Raw genomic sequence first — 6,020 nt, forward strand, 5'->3', positions numbered from 1 at the left:
AAGCCTCTTTTTTTAAAACTGTGGCTTTGTACTGTGTTGAGAAAAATCTAGCCTATTCTAATCTCCCTGCTATATAAAGAGGTCTCAGATATTAAAAAAGAAGACCAACAGCTCATTAGAAAAATGGGCCAATGGCATTAAAAAAGACCACAGAAAAAGAAAGACCAGATTCCCTTAAACTTGAATAAAGAGCTTGTTCTCCATCATAATGAGAAAAAATTAAGGAATTATGTTATCTTAAGACTGGCAAAAATTTCCAAAATTTGCTATCAAGGCAGAAAATACATACTCCCATTGATGGGAGTGTGAAGTGGTCTGATCCCCTGTGGAATATGACCATACCTATCAAATCCTTAGTCTTTGAAGTGGGACTATCTAGAAATATAGACTATCTCTCCACCTGCCAATATACAAAATTGCAGGCAATATTTTCATTGCAACATTGTTTTAATGATTTTTAAAAATGGCAGGAACCTAACTGCAAAGAAAATAGGTCAAATACATTGGTGCATTCACACAGGAGAAAAGGAAGTGCCTAGAGGGAAAAGTGAGTTGAAAGTTTTGATTTTTGCTTTATTAAGTGGAAGAGATTTGAGCAAGTATAAATGCTGATGGCAGGGATCCAATTAAGAAAAAAATTGAAAATGTTAGAGGGAAAAGTAACTGGCAGTATAGGATCCCTGAGAACCCCAAGAAGGATAAACCAGCATAATTAGAGTGCAGCAGGGAGAAGAGACTATTTTCTTTTAAAAAACAGTAAAAGTATGAGAAACTAGGTGTGAATTAAGCTAGATGTGTACTTTTTGTGGCAGGAAGTCTGTAATGGTAGTTTCTATATCATCTGAAACAAGTCAAGGACTCACCGAAAGTAAGAAATGAGAGTGGAATTGAGTTCAAAGTTAAGGGTGGGAGAAGTTGACCAGAAAAGATCAGTAAAATGGTGGGGGCGGGGCAGTTGAAACCTACATTGTGAGTGTACAGTGGCAGCAACCTTCACTGTGGTTTTATCTAGAAACGTTTAGGGCTTGGCACGGGTATTGCCTGTGTTGGTTTTTTCCAACACTGGGCTTTTGCCTGCATTTATTTAAAACAGGAATCAACAGATTTCAAGGATTCTAGGAAATGCTTTTCTAAATTGATGAACCATGGCATCTAAGCTAAATAGATGGAAATGAAACTACAGGGGTATATAATTCTAGGGAATAAAAAGAGTGACTGCTTTTCTTTAGAATGTTGGGCAAAGGGATTCGGTGTAACCTTGCAAAGGACAATTCACAAAGCACTAGCCACTGTTACAAACTCAGAGCCACTCTAATACACTCATATTCTTACAGTTACCTACTAAAATTTAAGGTGATTTACTATGGGTTCTCTTCTTTCATCTCACAAAGTCATTGATGGAGGCTTATTGTAAACATTTATCCATGAACCATCAATCCCTCTCTCTGTTTTGTGTTCAAGCCCTGATCTCATTGTCCCTTCAAATCATTGGATCGATATCAACTATGGAGTGTCCTTGGGAAGGGAAAAGTAAATCCACCATATTAAGAGTTTTTCAGCATGTGAAACATAGATAAAATACAACTAAGAAATATTTTCTCAAAACAATCACATGCAGTTCCTTTCAACTCAAATGAAACAACTTCAGTTCCTCTCTCTGCTCCACTTCTCACATCTACCCTTTCTCTCTTGGGTTGCACATAGCTCTGGAATCCATAGTTGGCTGCCACTTCCCAGTCTGAACTCATTTCCTCATCTCTAAAATGGGAACAATAATATTGTCAAAAGACAAATTTAATTTAATTGATGAGTTCAATGAAAATCCTGCCCCTGCTGATGAAAATGTTAATGCCTCAAACCTGGAAGACATACCCCATGCCATGGGGACACGTTGAAGCAGCAACAGAAATAACCAGAAAATTTTTGAGAAAAATTAGTCAATTCATTATTCATACTAATAGATTCCTCATGATAATCTTAATAACATGCACAACTGTGAGCATGACCCATGGCACAGAAATTTATTGGGCCCACATCCCACAGCCTGCCGTTGCTCACATAGTAACATGGTTTGAAACTTACAATCTCAGGTTCTGACCATGGCCAATGCAAAAACACCTACTTTTAATAGTGAAGAAGTTTGGGCCAGTTTAGCTGAAGGACTTTCTCCCATGAACCCTTTTAAATGCTTTTCTACACATGTGACTGGATTACTAGCTATAACTATACTGTTAATTTTATTTCTGTTCTTATTTTGCAAAATTTGTTGAGCAAGAAGAAGATTAAAACACCAGGAAACTTGGGCTGGGGATGAGGCTCAAGCGGTAGTGTGCTCGCCTGGCATTTGCGGGCGCTGGGTTCGATCCTCAGCACCACATAAAAATAAAATAAAGATGTTGTATCCACCGAAAACTAAAAAAAATAAATATTCTCTCTCTCTTAAAAAAAAAAAAAAAAAAACAGGAAATGATGATTCCATGGTTAATCATGCTTGCTATGCTCTGAAGACCCTGCGCTCCTGGAATCATGGAGAGTACACCCTATATCTGAATAGAACACATGGCCCTGACTAAGGACAAGAGGGTCCGAACTGTATTACCTGCTGAAATTATTCTCTTTTTTTAATATTTTTTTTTTAGTTTTAGGTGGACACAATACCTTTATTTTATTTATTTATTTTTTTGTGGTGCTGAGGATGGAACCCAGGGCCTCGCACATGTTAGGCCACAACCCCAGCCCCAATTTTCACCTTTCTTATCACCTAATTTCACTATACTTTCAATAACCTTTCCTCTGCCTATTATTATGAAAAACTGATGTGACTCCATTTTTGAGAAACCAGCCTCTACCTCAGAGCAAAGTCTGTCCAAGGAAGGGGGCATGACCCTTGTCCTTGGAAAAACCCACAGAGCACTCCTAGGCACATACCCACTCTGCTGAGTTGTTTATCTACAAATAACAGGAGAGATTTGCGGCGCCAGGTGTCCCTGACTCGGGCTAGGTGAGGACCCATAGCAATCCCCTAGCAACCACCAATCAGCATGAGACAGGGAAAATACCTGGGATGCCAGATGACCCCTAGTAGTTTATGGTGGTTGATAGCATGTTGGGAAACCATGTAGTTAGTTCAGCACATACTCCCCTCATGGCCTAAACCAATTAGTTCAAATGAATCCCCCTCTTGTACTAACCAGTCACTCTTACCCAACTAGTTCCCGCCAGTGAATGTGCTAATCATGTTTTAGAGTTTTTATTTGATTTTCCCTCGGTGTGTGATGATTTGCTAAGAGATGCTATGATGTATGTAAAGTCCCTGCCTTCCCCAGAGAATGTATAAAACTGCTGCAAACCCTGGGCTTGGGGCCTCTCAGTGTCACAAGTTACTGTGTGCGTGCGGAGGACCGAGCTAGCTCGCAATAAACACCTCTTTGCTGCTTACATCGATCTTGGTCTCTGATGGTCTTTGGGGGGTCCCGAATTCGAGCATAATAATTAATTTTATATGGGAATGATTTCTTAATAAGTTTACCTGCCAGGATCCAGATGCCTTCTACAACACATGGATGGATGCCATTCTCCTGCTCACCTCTGACTCCCCAAGAACACAAAGGGGAACTCTGCTTGAAGACCTCAAGATCCCCTCCCACCTTACCTCTCCCCACCAGGGTCTCCATGCTCTATTCCAGAACTCTGAAAGGTGGTCTCCCCTTCTCAGCTCAAAGCAGCCAGATCCAAATCCAGTGCCCCTATTCCGTTATCTTTTCAGAGTCTAAAATGAACAGTTATGGAAAATAATAATCCTACAAAACAACCACAAAGAACAGTGGAGACTAAGCAGCTCAGGAGGAGGAAGGGGAAACTAGCCCAGCATTAACCTTCTGGTAGATCCTTTCGTGATAACAGAGGGCCCTGAAGGAAGGAAGTGAATACTGAATATTAGGCTCTGGAATTTGACCTTCCCCCATTGCAAATTAATCCTAAAAGGACACACAGTGAATACTGAACAGTGGGCCCTGAAGGAAGGAGGCGAATACAGAAACTCTAGGAGACAATAAATTCCAGAAAAAGAAATACCCATCCTTCGCAAACTGGACTCCTATCTCTCCAAGTAAAAATGAGTCTCAACCTTTTACTGCTGCCCTCCTGAGTTTAAAGTTTGAACCTACATGACTAGCCCCTAACTATCCAAACAGCGCACCCACAAGTTCCAGTGACGAAACCACCCTACTGGTACCCTATAAAACCAAAATCCCCTCTGTAACTGGTGGTTATTTTCACATCCAGAAAATGAGTCCCCATTCTGCCTGATTCTACAAAGAACAACAAATGGCTTCCCTAAATCTGTTGAGGTCTGCACCCATTATTTTGCGCTTACACCTATATCCTCAGGTTTTGCATCTGCAGATTCAACCAACCACAGATAGAAAGTAATTAGAATAAAGATTGTGTCTGTACAGAACATGTTCAGATTTTTTTGGTCATTATTTCCTGATTAATAGAGTGTAACAACTATTTGCATACATAGTAGTAGGTATTATAAATAATTTAGAGATGATTTAAAATATAGGAGGATGTACATAGGTTTTATGCAAATATTATACCATTTGATGTACTGGACTTGAGAATCTGAGGATATTGGTTTATGTTTTTGTTTTTCTTTTTTAAATCCACAGAGAAACCTAGCACCAATTCCCAGCTGACAGTGAGAGATTCTAGTCAATCCTAAAACCAAACTGTTGTAGGGGACAGATGAGGCAGGGCACCAAATATAGCAGGAAACAGTTTTATTTGGCTGCAGCCAGGCTCAGAGGGTACAGCTTTCACTGTAATTAATTAATCCCCTGAACCCCAAGTTCAGGTAATTTCAGAACTTTATACCCATCATGTAAGGGGAGGGGCTCAGAAGTTCACAGTCTGCAGAAGTTCACATAAAAGCAGCTTTTTCTTTCACTGTTCTGGGCAAGTGAACCCTTCAAGGACAACACCTGAGAAGGGGACAACTTCTTCTCCTCTTTCTTTCCTCCCCCTGCCAGCCCAATTGGTAACTTCTCTTAGCTTAGAAATGTAGACATCTCTGTGAAGCCCAGCTCAAGACCAGAGGCCTTGTTAAAGGATTTATCTTTTTTAATCACATTTTGCATTTGCAAACACACTTCTACAAACTACTATACTGGATAAATGTTTGTGAAAAACTAATAAAGGGGCGCTCAGCACCTGGAGTCCTGATTTCTTCTAGGCCACTGGCCAAGTAAAACAGAGCAACAGGAAAACAGGAATTTTACCTACATTGAACTCTTTTGTAGAGATTCTTTTGCTGATTGTCCTAAAATCAATTATGGTGAAGAATTCTGGAGAAGCTTAGTTCAGATTTTCTGTGGAGAAGGGGGTGACACTACAGGACAACAGATGGACTGTAATCAACTCAATCAAACTGGAATCACACTGAGGTGGGTGGGGAGGAGACTTAGGTCTTTAAGGAGATGGCACATCCTACCTCCCCCAGACTACACAGGGAGTAGGCCAAGTTAAGCCAGAATATTTTAGCTTTTTAGGGATTTTTCTTAGCACCCACGTGGGGTCCTAGATTAGAAACCTTGCCCTGTGAGGGAATGTTACATTCCTCATTAAGTGTTTTTTGTAGTTTGTCCCCAAGGGTTCACCTGTTGGAGGCTTGGCCCCCCGGTGTGGCAGTGTGGGAGGTGGTGGTAACCTGGGGCCTGGTGGGAAGTTGTTTGTTCATTGAGAGCATGACCTTGGGAAGGATTAAGGTAGTTCTCCTGCATCCTGAGAGCAGAATTAAAAAACAATAAACCTGGCCATATCCCCAGCTCTTTGGTTTCCAGTCTGGCTGTGATCTCTCCTCTTTCTCTCCCTCTTTCTCTCCCTCTCTCTCCCCCTTTCTCTCGTGTGCTCCAACCATAGTGATACTATATGCCATGAGGTCCTCACCAGAGCCAAGCTGATACCAGCACCATGCCCTTCAACTTTCAGAATAGTGAGTTAAATAAACCTCTTTTCTT

The sequence above is a fragment of the Spermophilus citellus genome, assembly GCF_964194105.1.
Source record: "Spermophilus citellus genome assembly, chromosome: 16".
NCBI lineage: Eukaryota > Metazoa > Chordata > Mammalia > Rodentia > Sciuridae > Spermophilus > Spermophilus citellus.